Raw genomic sequence first — 18,947 nt, forward strand, 5'->3', positions numbered from 1 at the left:
CATCTCTCTGGTGACTTCTAGAATCTTCTTTGTATTTCTCTATTCTATCAGGGAGGAAGGTGGAGGCAATGTGATGGTCATATGATCTCCAGACTTCACAGGAGGAAAACTCTAAATCTGAACACAAATAGTAAAATTAAACAATATTCCCAGAATCCTCCTCACCTCACAATTAAGGTGTCAATTTTATTAAAGCCCCAACGAGATATAGTTTTTTTTTTAAAATACGTTTTTATTTTATTCTTTCATGTGTCTACATTTACATCCGTCAATATTATTTGTGTTGCACTACCCACGAAGAAGCTGCTGGTTTGTTTTGGATGGCACGTTACCTCTGTATCTCCGCCGTCTAGAGTACTTGATGAGAGCTGTAAAAAAAGGGAATGTCCACCGACAGGTGTCTTTTCTGTGCTTTTATTACCCAGCCAGGTAAAAACAATAATAGTAGAAATGGGTGAAGAGATGGAAAAGGAAATGGCAAATTCAGGTGTAACTGGATAGGGAAACAGTCCTGCTTTTAACGACAACTTTACATCGCCACTCTAGCCAGAATGGGTATAGTGCATCTGGGACAGGCCTCTCTCACAGCCTGGCAGCCAGAGTGTCACTCGAACTTAGGATCAAGTCTCTGCCACAGACCCTCCTAAAGGTTGGAGAAAATTATGGTCCGGAATCCTCTTTCAGTAGATTCAGCACCCGGATATCCTTTAGGCACTTTTGGTCTAATTAACAACTGAAAAGCGACCAACATCCAGCCTCTCAGAACCAAGGTTGTCCACCGATGAATGGACAGGCCCCTCCTGGAACACCAGCCTCGTGCTTGGTATCCTTCGGACAGACTCCTCATCGGTCAGCTTCCTCTAATTGGACGGACAGCTCAGGGTCACCTTCAGATTGGGGATCCAGTCGATCACTGGGCCCGCACAGCAGATCAATTGCTCCGGGCCAACGTGGTCCCGGAACCAGGAACACTACGACACACGCACAACCCAGCCAGGAGGGCCATTTGTGGGGGTATCATGGAATGGCTACCACTGCTGCCACCTGCCGATCCGAAGGTGATGGGAGTCCCCGGACAAAAGGATAGCACACAGCACAGCCAAGCTAGAGCTGAGACCACAAATTTAAACAATTAGACTAGTTCAGAACCAACAATTTCTCCGAAACTTTCCCCTAAATTTCCAATAGCACCGGCTCTGAAAATAGCCAGGCGCTACATTACGTTTCTTCATTAAATCTTTTCCCATTTCATAAATACAATCACATCAACAACAAAAAAAGTGTCATTATAAATTACATTCCACCTTGAAAAAGAAAAAACAGATAGCAAAAAGGAAAACAAAACAATAAAGACAAACTACCCCATTACCCTGGTTGCAGCGCCCCTCGCCTCATCTTGACTGACTTCCAATAATCAGAATTCTCTCTATTTGTGCCCCTCCTATACTTATTCACCACTAAGGCTGCATTCACACCTGAGCGTCGGTCGTTCGGGCGTATTCATGCTTATTTGCGCGTTTGCATACAGCGTTGTCCGACGTTTTTGTACTTCGACGTTTTTTATTTTAGCCAATAGGAACAATTATGATCCTTTCATCACTTGTTGCTATGTTTGTAGTTTTTTTTAATCTTCTGCATGGGCGACAAGTTCTATTGATTAAAGCGACGAAACGCCCGTAGCAAACGCCCGTTTTCGCGCAAGTCGCTTGAATCGAGCGTTTCCATTACTTTCTATGGGAAATGGAAACGCTCAAATACGCCCAAACCGCACGATACGCGCGACAAAAAAAGTTCCGGGACTTGTTTGAGCTTCGCGCGACAGGCGTTTGGGCGTTCAGGTGTGAACAGTCACCATAGCAAATAATGTTATTTCATCCCTCTGGCGTTTGTGAGCGTAGTGCTTCAGGCGTAAAAACGCCTAGGTGTGAATGGAGCCTTAGAGTTGACCCTGAGTTCAACCACTCATCCCAAATTCTATAATATTTCTGGGGTGTTCCTCTATGCTCGTACAATACTTTCTCATATGGAAGTATTTGATTTACCGGCCCAAGCCATTGTCCCTTCGAAGGAGGCGTAGGTTGCATCCATCCAAGTACAATTTGCTTACGGGCCATAAATAAAAGTTTTTCTGTAAACAAGTCTTAGCATATACATTCCACCTCTGACTCTCGATTAACCCCAATAGACATACTTATGGAGTGAATAGGACGAATCCTCCCACCACCCGGACAAGACCACATCATGTGCTCGAAGTCAGCCCGTGGTAGGTGACATCTTGCACACTCCGCGTTTACTACTCGCCCCATCAGGCTTAGTTTATACGGTGTAAGGCCGCGTACACACGACCGGTTTCTCGGCAGAATTCAGCAAGAAACTCGATGGGAGACGTATTCTGCCGAGAAAACCGGTCGTGTGTACACTTTTCGCCGAGAGACCCGTCAGGAATCTCGTCGAGCCAAAAAGAGAGCATGTTCTCTATTTCCTCGTTGGGCAATGGGAACATTTGGCTCGACGAGTTTTTGACAGCCGAACAAGGAACTTGACGGGGAAAACGATGTGTTTTGCCCGTCGAGTTTCTCGGCCGTGTGTACGCGGCCGAAGATAAACCTGGTGTATCATGTAAAACTGTATCAATCTGTTACTGCTTGCGGGTGATACTGTCAAATGTGATTTGCAGGTTTCCCCCCAAATCTCATCCGTAATAGATGAACATATCATTTGCCACTTCCTCTTAATCTGAAGCGGAGAGTCCCGTATCTTGGCCTGCATAAAATATGTGTACAATTTGGATACTAATCCCTTTGGTCCATGAGTTCTCAATATTCCTATAAGGGGAAACCTAGATATATCTATACTTTTACTAACGAATTGGGCCCTTAACACATGTCTTAGCTGTAAAAATCTATAAAAAAAAATATCGACTAGTTTATATTGTGTTTTCAAATAATCAAAGGAGCATATATTCCCACTTTGGTATACCTGTTCCAGAGCTACTATTCCTTTTTGCTTCCAAAATGTACAATCCTCGAATGTATATAGTTCTTCAAACAAGGGATTATCCCACATAGATAGCTCAGCAGGGATATCCCTGAAGCCCGTTAATTTTTTGACCTCCCGCCATACTGATCGTACCCAATGACAGCTAGGGATCTTAACCACTTGCTTACTGGGCACATATACCCCTTCCTGCCCAGGCGAAATTTCAGCTTTCGGCACTGTCACGCTTTGTATGACAATTGCGCGGTCGTGCGATGTGGCTCAAAAACAAAATTGACGTCCTTTTGTTTCCACAAATAGAGCTTTCTTTTGGTGCTATTTGATCACCTGTGCGGTTTTTATTTTTTGCGCTATAAACAAAAATATAGCGACAATTTTGAAAAAAACACAATGGCCGGGATTCACAAAGCACTTGCGCCGACGTATCTCCAGATACGCAGCGTAAGTGCAAATATGCGCCGTCGTATCTATGCGCCGGGCCCACAAACTAAGATACGCCTAAAAACAGGCTTCATCCCACCGACGTAACTTGCCTACGCCGGCGTAGAGTGGGGCGCATATTTACGCTGGACACATTTGGCGCTCCCATTGATTTTCTATTCAAATATGCAAATGAGGGAGATACAGCGATTCACCAAACGTATATGTGCCAACGCAAGTGCGCGTAAGTTATACGTACGTCGTAAATTTATGCCCCATAAAGGAGGTGTAACTCTGCAGCATCCATGCAAAGGGCCTGCACCAGGGATCACAGCTGGCGTATTTTATGTAGTTTACGTTGACGTGAATATGACTAGGCGTAGGTTACGTTCACGCCGTAGGCAGTGATCCGACGTATCTTAGGCAGTTATTACGACGTGATTCTGAGCATGCGCACGGGGATGCGTCCACGGGACGGCGCATGCTCCGTTCGTTATAAGTATCTGTCTGACACTCAGCCATCATTTGCATGGGGTCACGCTCATTTGCATGGCTCACGCCCACTTCCACCTACGCCGGCTTAGCCTGAGAAACCAGCGCATTTTGGCAGCAATGGCTTTTGTGAATCCCATGCTTGCCTCTCTGCGCTGCATCGGCGTAGCGTATTATTTTTGTGCTACGGCGGCGTAATGTGCGCCCGCTCTCTGTGAATCCGGGCCAATATGTTTTACTTTTTGCTATAATAAATATACTATTTAAAAAATATATATATATATTTTTTTTCAGTTTAGTCCGATACGTATACTTCTACATATTTTTGGTATAAATTTTTTTTTAAAAAAAATCGCAAGAAGGGTAATATGATTGGTTTGCACAAACGTTATAACACCTACAAATAGGGGATAGAATTATTACTTTTTTTTTTTTATTACTTTTCTTTTTTTATTATTATTATTTTTTTTACTAGTAATGGCGGCGATCTGTGATTTTTGGCACGACTGCGATATTACGGCAGACACTTGACACATTTTTGGGACCATTCACATTTATACAGCGAACAGTGCTACAAAAATGCCCTGATTACTGTATGAATGTGACTGGCAGGGAAGGGGTTAACATTAGGGGGCATCAAGGGGTTAAATATGTACCCTGGGAGTGATTCTTACTGTGGGGGGAGGGGACTGACCGATAGTTGTCCCTATGTACAAGGGACACACCATTGGTCTCCTCTCCCTAACAGGACGTGGGGCTCTGTGTTTACACACAGAGCTCCGTGTACCTGGCTCTGTGACTGCCGATCGCGGGTGACTGGCGGACATCGCGGCCGCCAGGCAAGCGCATCGGCACCTGTGTGATGCGGCGGTATATAGACGGCCTCCCGGCAGATCAGAGCCACCTTGCGGCCGTAAATGGTCGGCCGCAGGATGGGAAGTGGTTAACCCCTTGTGTATGTATATGTTTTGTCTCCAATACTACCAAAAAGTTCTCAGCTTGTTATATATTTAACAAATACTTCTCTTACTCCGGGGCTTGGTTCTGTGTAAACCAATTACACAAATGTTCATTGTCCTGCAAGTATGGTATTTATCGCGGTTATAACGCGCTCCCCTAAAGTTGCCCACGAAATTCCTGTAAAAAAAATGTTATATGGATTTCATTACTTATAGTTTTGGTGTCTTCCAGCGTCCATTCGTCCGGTCCGGCGTCCGTCTGCGGCCTCGATGGTGTCCTCCCGGCTTCTCCAGTGCGCGCCTCAAGTCGAGTCCCCGCTTCCCGCGCTCAGTTCGAACGCCTCCGCCTACATATACCAAGTGCAGTACACTCGGGTACATTCGGCAAGGCTCGGCATCGCTCGCGCTCACGCTCTGTGACGTTTATGCGTGAGTACGAGCGAAGCCGAGCCTGGCCGAATGTACCCGAGTGTACTGCACTCGGTATATGTCGGCGCTAAATGACGTCGCACGGACGTCATTTGTTTAGACGTTAACGTAAATGGCGTCCAGCGCATTCACGGACGACTTACGCAAACGACGTGATTTTTTAAATTTCGACGCCGGGAACGACGGCCATACTTAACATGGCTTAGAACACCTAGGGCTCAGCCCAAATTTTACGACGCGTATCTCGACGGAAACGACGTAAAGTTAGAGCGACGGGTAACGCGGACGTTCGTGGATCGCCGTAACTAGTCATTTGCATATTCTAAGCCGACCGCAATGGCCTCGCCACCTAGCGGCCGGCATAGAATTGCCATCCTAAGATCCGACAGTGTAAGTCAATTACACCTGTCGGATCTTAGGGCTATCTATGCGTAACTGATTCTATGAATCAGCCGCATAGTTAGGACGGGCGGATCACAGAGATCGACGGCGTATCAGGAGATAACGCCGTCGTATCTCTTTTGTGAATCTGGCCCTGAGTACCTGCCAAACGTATCTATTATACTCATAGCATTCCTCAGGGTATCCTGTGTAAATCTCGCATATACAATATGATATCGTCTGCATAAAGTCCAATCTGTTCTGTACTGTCGCCCATTTTCTATCCCCTTGTATTCTTCAGACTGCCGGAATCGTAAGGCTAATGACTCAATTGTAATAGCAAATAGGAGACAGTGGACACCCCTGGCTCATTACTCTAAATAAGTTAATTGACGGGGTCAATATCCCATTAATCAATAGCTTAAATGAGATATAATTTACCCACACAGGACCCCCACTATGCATCATTACCACAACACAGGACCAACAGTCTTGTCTTGTTTGTGAGTATGCAAAGAGTCCACCCCCATCTTAAAGTGGAAGGTTCCCCAAAAATCTTATTTTTAACATTAGATTGAGGCTCATTTGTCAAGGGGATCGGGTGTTTTTTTTTAAAATCAAAGCCGTACTTTACCGTTTTAGAGAGAGATCTTCTCCGCCGCTTCTGGGTATGCGGCTGCGGGACTGGGCGTTCCTATTGATTGACAGGCTTCCGACGGTCGCATACATCGCGTCACGATTTTCCGAAAGTAGCCGAACGTCGGTGCGCAGGCGCCGTATAGAGCCGCACCGACGTTCGGCTTCTTTTGGCTACTCGTGACGCGATGTATGCGACCGTCGGAAGCCTGTCAATCAAATGGACGCCCAGTCCGAAGACCCTACCCGGAAGCGGCGGAGAAGATCTATCTCTAAAACGGTAAGTACTGTTTCGATTTTTAAAAAAAACACCCGATTCCCCTTGACAAAATGAGCCTCGATTAATGTTAAAAATAGTTTTTCGGGTAACTCCCGCTTTAAGACCATCAAATAAAAAGAAAATAGACAAATGGAGGGACATTGGGAGGAGGAGCAGTGTGATGTCATATGATTCTCTGATTCTGGATGGAGGAACATTGGGAGGATCTGTGAGGTCAATGTGATGTCATAGGTTCTCTGATTCTGGATGGAGGGACATTGGGAGATCTGTGAGGTCAATGTGATGTCATAGGATTCTCCTGATTCTGGATGGAGGGACATTGGGAGATCTGTGAGGTCAGTGTGATGTCATAAGATTCTCTGATTCTGGATGGAGGGACATTGGGAGGATCTGTGAGGTCAATGTGATGTCATAGGATTTCTGATTCTGGATGGAGGGAACATGGGAGGATCTGTGAGTCATGTGATGTCATAGGATTCTCTGATTCTGGATGGAGGGACATGGGGAGGATCTGTGAGGGTCATGTGATGTCATAGGATTCTCTCACTCTGGTTGCAGGGACATTGGGAGGATCTGTGAGGTCAATGTGATGTCATAGGATTCTCTCACTCTGGTTGCAGGGACATTGGGAGGATCTGTGAGGTCAATGTGATGTCATAGGATTCTCTGATTCTGGATGGAGGGACATTGGGAGGATCTGTGAGGTCAGTGTGATGTCATAGGATTCTCTGATTCTGGATGGAGGGACATTGGGAGGATCTGTGAGGTCAATGTGATGTCATAGGATTCTCTGATTCTGGATGGAGGGACATTGGGAGGATCTGTGAGGTCAGTGTGATGTCATAAGATTCTCTGATTCTGGATGGAGGGACATTGGGAGGATCTGTGAGGTCAGTGCGATGTCATAGGATTCTCTGATTCTGGATGGAGGGACATGGGGAGGATCTGTGAGGTCAATGTGATGTCATAGGATTCTCTGATTCTGGATGGAGGGACATGGGGAGGATCTGTGAGGGTCAATGTGATGTCATAGGATTCTCTCACTCTGGTTGCAGGGACATTGGGAGGATCTGTGAGGTCAATGTGATGTCATAGGATTCTCTCACTCTGGTTGCAGGGACATTGGGAGGATCTGTGAGGTCAATGTGAGGTCAATGTGATGTCATAGGATTCTCTGATTCTGGATGGAGGGACATGGGGAGGATCTGTGAGGTCAATGTGATGTCATAGGATTCTCTGATTCTGGATGGAGGGACATTGGGAGGATCTGTGAGGTCAATGTGAGGTCAATGTGATGTCATAGGATTCTCTCACTCTGGTTGCAGGGACATTGGGAGGAGGATCTGTGAGGGGCGCTCTGTGAGGTTTCTGTACACAGAGTCATTTCTCCCGGGTGCGTCCCTCCTCTCCTAACCTGAAAGATGAACGTTGTCTTTGGGCTTTGCCAGGACACATCATATTCCTGAAATTTTACTGATCACATTTCAGGAATGATGAATATCAAAGACTGCGATCATTATGGAGACATTTGTTTTCGGACATTCTATACAAATGTAAATTGTCTCTCATTCTTCCTATTTTGAATCTTATAAAATAAAAGACATACATATTCCAATGCCTGCTAAATATCCCCCCCCCCCCCCCCCACCTCTAATAAAAGCCATATAATCCATTAGTATATAGACTGGTGAGGTGAGAAGGTGATTGGTGGGAAAAGTTCTTCCCTGAAGGGGTTAATCTAGGTCTCCCACACTATATATGTGTGTATTATCATCTGCTGGAGATAAAAGACATCACAGTGACTATGGAGGAAGAGGACGACATGACGGGGGTTACTGGGTGTAAATAGAAAATAAGATCTTATTACCTCCTCTGCTGCCATTTCCAAAAATGTCTTCTCTCTTCTTCCTCCCGACTCACCTCTCACTCGGAACTTCCTGACTGTACCTGACATCACTTCCTGTCTATATTCCATAGAGAATTCCCATCCCGTTAGTAGTGTGAACACGGCCTTGTGCGTATTTACTGTATATCCTTATATATGGGGTCATCTCCACTCCCCCCAAGGGTAGGTGACCAGATTTTTAAAATGAAATCGGGGACATATTTTTTCTTTACTAGTAATGGCAACAATCAGCGACTCTCCTCCCGCCGCCGCCCGCCTCACAGCCTCTCAAGTCTTACTCTTTGGGCCCCCGGCTACTACTGGGTGGGGAGCGGAGGAAGATCACTCTGCCAGGGAAGGCAAGGAGATAGGCAGGTGGCTGGCCAGGTTTTGAGCCAAGGCAGAAGAACATGAGAGCGGAGCTGAATGGGCATGTGCCCGAAACTGAAGAAATATTCCCTCCGCTCCGACCAAGCACATGATCATCAGAAAGGGGCACAGATAATGGGAAAAATACAACAATGTTTGTAGGCACGGCGGAGCGGGTGTGTAATTAAATTTTTTTTATTTAAATTCTGCTCGATTGTCTTTGAAATTGCCCTGCCCCCTATTAAATCCAATCTGGGGAAAAAACAGGGACAGACTTTTCCGGTGATTGTGTCCTCAATCAGGGGACTGTCCCCTGAAACTGGGGATGTCTGGTCACCCTACCCAAGGGGATAGAAATATATTACTGCCTAGTCCAGCCTTTCTCAGTTCCGGGTTCCTCCAAAGGTTTCTAGGGGCTTCTGGAACAATGAAAATGTCTGTTCTCTCGGTAATGATGATTTAAAGTGGCTGTAAATCTTAAAGCGGTGGTTCACCCATAAAAACGACTTCCCCCTATTACACTGCCCCCCCGCATTACAATACGATTATGCCTTTATTTTTTTTTGGCTGCTGTACATACCTGGGTACAGCTATTCACCCGTGTCCTCCGGGTTGCGAGTCCCGCGGGAGTGGGCGTTCCTAACATGGCGGTGATTGACGTTTTGACTAAAAAACGAGCTCCCCCCGTCGCGTAAGCAGCGTCACGATTGGCGGAAGGAGCCGAACGGCGAGTCGGCGCTATACTGCGCCTGCGCATCGCAGTTCGGCTCCTTTCGCCAGTCGTGACGCGGCTTACGCGACGGGGGGGAGCTCATTTTTTAGTCAAAAACGTCAATCACCGCCATGTTAGGTACGCCCACTCCCGCGGGACTCGCAACCCGGAGGACACGGGTGAATAGCTGTACCCAGGTATGTACAGCAGCCAAAAAAAATTAAAGGCATAATCGTATTGTAATGCGGGGGGGCAGTGTAATAGGGGAAGTCGTTTTTATGGGTGAACCACCGCTTTAAACAACCACTTTATGCCACAGGTAAGCTTATAATAAGCTTACCTGTAGCTACCCAGGATATTTCCTAAACCTGCACGGTTTAGGAGATATCCCCTGTCTCTGCATGTGCCGATGTCATTAGCACATGCGCACTAGAGCAAACTGATGCAATGGCATGTACGTGCCATTGCTTCAGTCAGTGTGCCATTACCGGCGGCTCCCATGCGCATGCGCAGGAAAGTGTCATCGCGGCTCCGGGCAATCACAGCGCCAGAGCCGTGATACCCGGAAGTAACCCCCCGGGAGAGAAGTCGCCGGTCGGAGGGGGTTACGAGGACCGCTTTTGGCTTGTTGTGAGGTAAGTAATTCATAATGAGCTAGTATGCTATGCATACCGGCTCATTGTGCCTTTGTCTTACAGTTTTCTTTTTTAATAGGTTTACAACCACTTTAAAGCGGATCTCCATGCAATAACGTTTTTTTTTTTAGTCTATTTACATAGCTAAGTGCAGGGCTTAAAGAAACTTACTTCTCTCCGCTCTAAGCGTCCGCCTCCGCTCTCTTTCTGTGCTGAAAAATAACTTATATTCCTTCCGTTTCCCATTTTGAGTGTTGGCAATACATACGGGCAGGGACTTCCTGGTTGCGGTGACACTGTGTTCCCAGCATCCACCGCTCATGCAGCGCGGACCATGGGCGTCAGCGTCTGTGTTGCCATAGCAATGGCAGGGCGTTGTGATTTATTATGTAAACCAGCCTCAGCTACACAGCCACAGCCTCAGCGCGTCACTTCCTGCTTAAGAATAGCGCGAGATTTGATATGACGGCTTCGCAGTGAAGACAGGGAGCTATGGAGAGAAGCTCCCACAGTGCACAGCATCGATTGGGAAGTGACGCAATGCCCGTCAAATTCCCGCAACGACACAGACCGGAAGCCTCAGCAATGTACAGGTACTGTACATATTTACAAAATTGAAAACATCCGTATTTAGCATTGTTGATAGCGCAAGTGTAAATGCAGTAGTAATGTTGTAATTAGGGTGGAGCTCCGCTTTAATGATGATGTAAGATTGTCCTTCGACCACTGACCACTGGTACAAGGGGATCCCTCTGCCATTGGTCACCAATTAGGACCAATAAATGAACCCCATGGAATGAAGTCCAGGTTTAGACTGACCCTGTGCTTGTGCAGAATTTGGCTTGTTTGGGGGGTATTCAGCCAAGTCGAACCTCCAGTTGCAGTATTTCACCATTGCTAGATGTGGCAGCTTCCCGCTCAGGCTGATCAATAGGGAACCAGTGGCCACAGGCGCCTTAATTTCTGATGTCATATTCCACTCGGCCCTTTCTGTTGTCAGCTGGGTATTCCCAACTGACAGGTGAATGTTAACAAAACGTAAAAAAAACAATTGTGTGGGCAAACTAATTTCAGGGAGGCGAGGCTTCGCGTCTGTGCCAACTAGGGTGACCACATTTACAAACTACAATTCAAAAATCAGCTTGTGCTGTAACAAATCACACAGCACAGTGATTGAACACAAAAGGCGGGGATTTATGATTTCTCCAATCACAAACAGGGGCCGGGGATTGTGCGTCTCAAGGCATTCCCGGCCAGGACAAGTACTGTCATTGAGTAAAGCGGTGATGTGGCTGCCTTTTTTGGGGGCATCAGATTGGCCCGGGGGGTGGCTGTGTCAGTTTCATTCCAGGACACTGTATTGTCCTGAAATTAAGGTGCCGGGGACAGACCTGCAAATGCGGGACTGTCCCGGGCAGCCAGGGAGAGTAGCTCAGAGCCAGTGCCGACACTCCCTTCTCTCCCAAGCAGAAGAGGAGAGAGAGCTGCTAATGCTGCTCCTCCTCCTCCTGCCGCCTCCTCTTCGGGATGAAGCCAATGCCGGACCAAGTCCTGAACTTCCAGAATTGCGCTCCACTCAAGGAGGATTCCTCTCGGCTGTGCTAGTCTGTTGTCATTGATCTCCGGTTCCTCCACTTGGTGCCTCTCTCCCCCGCCCACATTGATTGACCCTTTTTGCATCTTCCGCTGTATAGCAGTGAGGAATATCTGTAGAAACCGCTCCGCCCCTCAACTTCAGCTCTCACACCTTGTGCTGTTCCCTCCTGCTCCCTCTTTTACTGTACCATCCTGCCCCTATACCATGGGTCTTCAAACTACGGCCCTCCAGTGGTTCAGGAACTACAATTCCCATCATGCCTAGTCATGTTTGTGAATGTCAGAGTTTTACAATGCCTCATGGGATGTGTAGTTCCGCAACAGCTGGAGGGCCGTAGTTTGAGGATCCCTGCCCTATACTGTGCCCACTTACCCTCCCCTGTGTTGTGCCCTCCTGCTCCCCCTGTACTGTACTCTCCTGCCCCCGTACTGTGTCCACTTTCCCTCCCCCTGTGCCCACTTACCCTCCCCATGTGCTGTGCCCTCCTACTCTCTCCTTTACTGTACTCTCCTGCCCCCGTACTGTGCCCATTTACCCTCCCCCTGTGCTGTGCCCTCCTGCTCCCCCTGTACCTTCTTACCCCATACTCTGCCCACTTCCCCTTGTGCTGTGCCCACTTCCCCTCCCTCTGTGGTGTGCCCTCCTGCTCCCTCGTTTACTGTACCCTCCTGCCCCCTTTACTGTGCCCACTTACACTTCTGCCTGTGCTGTACCCTCTTGCCCCCTGTACTGTGCCCACTTTACCATCCCCCCCCGTGCTGTGCCCACTTACCCTCCCCCTGTGCGGTGCCCTTCTGCTCCCTCTTTTACTGGATCCTCCTGCCCCCTGTACTGTGCCCACTTACCCACCCCCCTGTGCTGTGCCATCCTGTATTGTATCCACTTACCCTCATTATACAGTTAATTTTCATGGCTTTAATTATTTTCCCATTTGGGTATGAGTGGGGCCTCATGCCTATGGCCCTCACAAAGCCTAGAATTGCCTCTGAGGAGAGGAGTCTGGAGGGTTATGTCAGTGGGTAGTATGTACAGGAGAGGAGTGTGGAGGGTATGATATGTGGGTAGTATGTACAGGAGAGGAGTCTGGAGGGTATGATAGTGTAGGGAATATCTGTGGGTGGAGGTGAGTCAGTTGGGTAAGGATGACTTTCAGTGGTGTGTATGTGGAATTACCAGGATGCTGGGGAGGTGGGGGATAAAAAGTGACTATGGAATAACGCATGTCAATGAGGGGGGTCGGAAGAAGCTGGGAGTGATGCTCGTCAGCAGACAGTATGGAGAGGCCTGGGGTGTGTATGCATGCTGGGGTGGGAATTGGTTGATGAATGATATATGTAATCTATGGGTTGTAAAATAGTTTGCCATTGATATAAGTTGGGGGTGGTTACATGGGAGTGTCTGGGAAGTAATGTTCTGGGTACAGGGAGTGTGAAATGGACAGCGAAATTAAGTGTCATCGTTTAGGTCTCTTTCACATTTGCCAGTAATGCATACCACCCTCTTAAAGCAATCTGTGGTGGATTTATTTTCAAAGGTTGGTATAGCAGCAGCTGACAAACTATCAGGAGGTGCTACTGCTGCATGTTTTTACTTTCTGTTAAAATTGCTTAAAAGCAATGCGACATTGAGATCACAACGGTGAACCAAGTGTTTAACTCACAGTTGCAGAGCGGACCCAGTGAACTCAGTGGGTGAGTTTGACAGGCAGTTTTGCCAATCAATTTCTGCTGCCTCAGGTAAAAATGCCACAGCTGCGGCAGGGCGGATTAAGAACATCATGAGAGGAAGAAAGAGGGGATGAGAGAGGGGTAAGGGAGGGAGGATGAGAGAGAGGATGTGCATGAGCATGCATGGGAGTGACATCAACGCAGCCCAGCCAAGGCAAGTGATCGAAGGCACAGTGCTGGAGGGCTCAGTCTGACAGGTAAGTGTACCCTAATGTGCCAATATGCTGTGCATACTTGTACATTATGGCATAACCTACCTCAGCGCCTCTAAAAAGTAGTAATGTTAGTGAAGTTTACTACAGTGAGGATATTCAATATCATTTACAAGAACTGTTTTTGTGGGTATGAGGCATAGGGGAGGAGTATGGATGGTATAAAAGTGGGAAGTATGTGCAAGTGGGGGGAGAGGAATGTGAAGGATATAAAAGGTTGCACTATGTACAGGAGAGGAGTGTGCAGGGTATGACAGTGGGCAGTATGTACAGGAGAGGAGTGTGGAGAGTTGACAGTGGGCACTATGTACGGGAGAGGAGTGTGGAGGGTATGTCAGTGGGCAGTATGTACAGGAAAGGAGTGTGGAGGGTATGACAGTGGGCAGTATGTACAGGAGAGGAGTATGGATGGTATGAGAGCGGGCAGTGTGCACAGGAGAGGAGTGTGGAGGGTATGACAGCCAGCACTATTTATAGTAGAAGCATTTATGAAAGTGGGCAGTATGTACATCAGACCAGTGTGAAGGGTATGATACTGAGCAGTATGTACAGGAGACGAGTGTGGAGGGTATGACAGCCAGCACTATTTATAGTAGAAGCATTTATGAAAGTGGGCAGTATGTACATCAGACCAGTGTGAAGGGTATGATACTGAGCAGTATGTACAGGAGACGAGTGTGGAGGGTATGACAGCAGGCAATATGTACAGGAGAGAAGTGTGGAGGGTTTTACAGTGGGCACTATGTACAGGAGAAAAGTGTATGATAGTGGGCAGTATGTACAGGTGGGGGTATGACAGCGGGCACTATGGGGACAAGGGCCTCTTCCCCATATCCCTTTCCCACTGTTTGTGGGGGTCTGCAGGCAGGGGGCTTATCGGAATCTGGAAGCCCCCTTTAACAAGGTGGCCCCAGATCCCAACCCCACTATGTGAATGGGTATTGGGTACACTTTCCCCCCTACACATTCGCCAAAAAAAAAAAAAAGTGACAGGAGACAATTTGGGACAAGTCTTATTAAAAAATTAAAAATGTCCCGTGATGTCCATCCATCTTCGATCACATCGCCGACGGACCAAGAAAAAAACACCTCGATGGGAGGCATTTTGCATTGACAGCTGTTATATAGCTGAGGGCGAGGCCACTTGGTGATGTAAATGGGTCACCCCCACCTCTAATGTTACGTGACATCACATGACATCAGAAGGGGTGGGGTCACCTGATTACATCACTAGCTGGCCCCACCCACAGCTATATAAGAGCTGTCAGCGCAAAAAGGCTGCAGAATGCGGGAGACTCCCATTGAGCGGAAGTCTGTTTGTTTTTTTCTCGGGTCGTCGGAAGCTGTGATTGAAGATAAATGGACATCGCCATTTTTTTTACATTTTTGGATCGGGGTTCCCCTTAACTACTTAAGCCCCGGACCATTTGGCTGGCCAAAGACCAGAGGACTTTTTGCGATTTGGCACTGCGTCGCTTTAACTGACAATTGCATGGTCGTGCGACTTGGCTCCCAAACAATAACAAAAACGCAATAAGAGTATAGTGATTGATTTGCGCAAAAGTTCTAGCGTCTACAAAATAGGGGTAGTTTTATGGCATTTTTATAAAAAAAATTCTACTTGTTATGGCAGCGAACTACGATTTTTATTTTGACTGCGAGATTATGGCGGACACTTTTGGCGCTATTTTGGGACCATTCACATTTATATAGCGATCAGTGCTATAAATATGCACATATTACTGTATAAATGTGACTGGCAGTGAAGGGGTTAACCACTAGGGGGCTAGGAATCGGTTAGGTGTGTCCTAGGGAGTGATTCTAACTTTTAAGGGGCGTGGCTACGAGTGACACGTCACAGATCGCTGCTCCCGATGAGAGGGAGCAGACAATCAGCAACAGTGTCCCTAGGCAGAACGGGGAGATGCTTGTTTACACTTGTTGTTCTGCAGCTCTGTGACCCGATCGTGGGACACCAGCAGACATCGAGTCCGCAGGTCCCGCGGGCACGGTCACGGAGCTTGCGGCAGGGGCAGACTTTTAAAGTGACGTAAATATAAGTAACTCTGCCCAGTCGTGGCATTCTGCCAACGTACATGTGCAGGAGCCGGTCGTTAACCGGTTAAAATCCAGACCTTAAGGGGCTTGTAAGGATTTTGGGGGGACTCCCACACAATTTTATTTTTTTCATTTTTGTGAAGGGCTCCCCTTAATATCCATACCAGACCTGAAGGGCCTGGTGATGATTTGGGGGGGGGGGGGTCTGGTCTGGTAATGGACGTGAGGGGGGGACCCAATGCCGTTTGTTTGTTTTTTTAATTACAGTCGTGGGCAGTTTTAAATGACACTTTTTCCGTTAGGATTGTCATTGTGCTGTGGTATTATTATAAACATAGTAAAGATGCGCTACTATACAGGCATGCTAAGGAGACCCCCCCAAGCACGATATTTAAAGGAATATTTCATTTTTATTGTTTCACTTTAAGCATTATTAAAATCACTGCTCCTGAAAAAAATGCAGTTTTTAAAACTTTTTTTGCATTAATACATGTCCCCTGGGGCAGGACCCGGGTCCCCAAACATTTTTTTTTTACAATACCATGCATATAAGCCTTTAAAATGAACACTTTTGATTATTCATGTTCCTGTCCTATAGACTTTAACGGTGTTCACGCAACTTTTTTTTCCTGTTCGCAAGTTAGTGTAAATAGACCTCTAAATGGTTTCAAAATCTTACACCACAAAATGTACTCAGCCAATGAAAGGTAATGACTCAATTTTTATTCTAATACTGCTATCAATGGCCAACACGTTACAACACTTCATCCATGTCTTTGGTGATCTCTGATCTCCTTATGAACTGTTTCTTACATGATGAAGATCAGCCATGGAGTATATCTGAGGTGTATATCAGGGTGTGCTTCTTCCCTACATGAGAGCTGTGATGTCCAGCAACATTCATATAGAAGACATTTCCCGCACTCAAGGCACTAATACACATCGAGGGTTGTGTGGGATCCCCAATGTACAGGAAGACAGGACTTCAGTGAGGAACAATTCCCTCATTCAGGACAGGAAAGTGACTTATTGTTTATGTTGAGATCTCTGATGTCTGTAAAGACTGGACTTTTGTGAAAAACATTTCCCGCACTCAGGACAGGAATACAGCTTTTCGTCCACGTGAGATTTCTGATGTCTGTAAAGATTGGACTTATCTGAAAAATATTTCCCGCACTCAGGACAGGAATACGGCTTCTCCCCCGTGTGGGACCTCTGATGTGTGACAAGTTTGGATTTTAACACAAAACATTTCCCGCACTCAGGACAGGAATACGGCTTCTCACCCTTGTGCATTCTTTGATGTGTGTGATAAAAGGACTTGTCCGAAAAACATTTCCCGCACTCAGAACAGGAATATGGTTTTTCCCCTGTGTGAAGCCTTTGATGTGTGACAAGATGTGATTTTTGTACAAAACATTTCCGGCACTCAGGACAGGAATACGGCTTCTCCCCCGTGTGAGATTTTATATGAACATTAAGATTGAATCTAGAACTGAAGCACTTCCCACACTCAGTACAGGAAAACCCCTTATCCGTTGGAAGGACGGCACCATCCCTCACAGTCTGAGGTTCCTCAGGATAAGAGGAATACGATGGTCCGGCACCGTCCCTCACAGTCTGAGGTTCCTCAGGATAAGAGGAATACGATGGTCCGGCACCGTCCCTCACAGTCTGAGGTTCCTCAGGATAAGAGGAATACGATGGTCCGGCACCGTCCCTCACAGTCTGAGGTTCCTCAGGATAAGAGGAATACGATGGTCCATCTACACTGTGTGGTGCCGGATGGACATTTGAGGTAGTTGGGTTTTCTCCTGGACTATACTGTGTGATGTCCTCATCTTCTACTTTACAGTCTGGAGACAAAGTGAGACAATCCTCTGAGGTTTTCCTCATCTCCCGTCCATCTACTAAAATAGAGATAAAAAGATTATTACTAGACATGAGCAGATTGGTTCCCCTAAACCAGGACTCCGCCCACATCAGGCAGCTTTGTCTCTGACAATCTTACAATTCCCCCCTCAAGGTAACTAGTAAATGGGTCCTCTGATCTCCTACCAGATCATTTCTTTATTCATGGACCTTAGTCAGAGAGTGAGGAAACAACGAGCACTGTCTTTTTTAGGAGTGACAGTGATGAGGGAATTATAGCACGAGTGTCCCCACCCCCTCTATCACTCACTACCATCTTCCCAACACAAGCAAGAAGTACTGCACTGCCTTATTTAGTCCATGATTTAATCATGAATAACAGCGTGGCTGAGCCCCACCAGAGGTCAGAGAGTAAGGATGGTGGGAGAACAACCGAGATGAAGACTGGGCTGATCCTGACTGATGGAGTACACAGCTCAGGAAAGTGACCAGGGTATTACAAGCTGACCTACTCTGGACCAATCAGTGAGCAGTGTGGGTGGAGGAATGTATTTAGTGTTAATAACCCACCTGTGCTGATCTCTGTAGAAGTGTCCTCCTCTATAAATGTCCCCGTTGTTCCATCCTCCTCAATAGACTGCTGATCATACCTCTCTTCTTCTTCTGCTTTAAACCCAAATTCAATATTGATTGGATCGACCATCTAAATCATGAAAATGTGAGAAAATATCATCTGTAAACTATAAGTTCGTATAAATAAAAGCCTCACATAATCTCCACAAGTCCATGTTCTAGATGCTCCATCCTACCAACCTTGTAACAGTGAGGGATGGTGTGATCTTCCTGTATGGAATCCCGGGAATTCAGAGGACGGGGACATCTCTCTGGTGGGTTCCTGGTGTTAGGTGGCTCCATCATATCCTTGTGTCCTTCAGAAAAGTCTTCCATCACTCCATACTCCTCATCCTCCTCTTTATACTCTTCTTTAACAACAATATTAAAATCCCCAAGGTTTCCACTCTGAATATAAAATAAGATAATCATTGCAACAATCATGCTGTGTATAAATTAGAACTACTAATAAATTGTCAATTATCTACCTGATGATGTTGAGGGATGGTGTGATCTTCCTGTGTGGAATCCCGGGAATACAGAGGACGGGGACATCTCTCTGGTGAATTTCTATAGCTGGATGACTCCACCATGGTGTCCTGGTACAGATCTTTGTGTTCTTTTGGAGACTCTGACTGCTCCATCACCCCATCCTCATCTTTTATCTCTTCTTT

At 46.7% G+C, this 18,947-nt stretch overlaps 1 long non-coding RNA gene across 1 annotated transcript; it reads right to left on the bottom strand.

Moving 5' to 3' along the window:
• Positions 1-17,662: 17,662 nt before the first annotated feature.
• LOC120935856 lies at positions 17,663-18,514 on the bottom strand. The gene is made up of 3 exons (XR_005748541.1): positions 18,475-18,514; positions 18,232-18,364; positions 17,663-17,699 (listed from the first exon to the last, which is right to left on the bottom strand). It is a non-coding gene; the product is annotated as an uncharacterized LOC120935856 (long non-coding RNA).
• Between the last annotated feature and the right edge of the window lie 433 nt (positions 18,515-18,947).

The sequence above is a fragment of the Rana temporaria genome, chromosome 4 (assembly GCF_905171775.1).
Source record: "Rana temporaria chromosome 4, aRanTem1.1, whole genome shotgun sequence".
Taxonomy (NCBI): domain Eukaryota; kingdom Metazoa; phylum Chordata; class Amphibia; order Anura; family Ranidae; genus Rana; species Rana temporaria.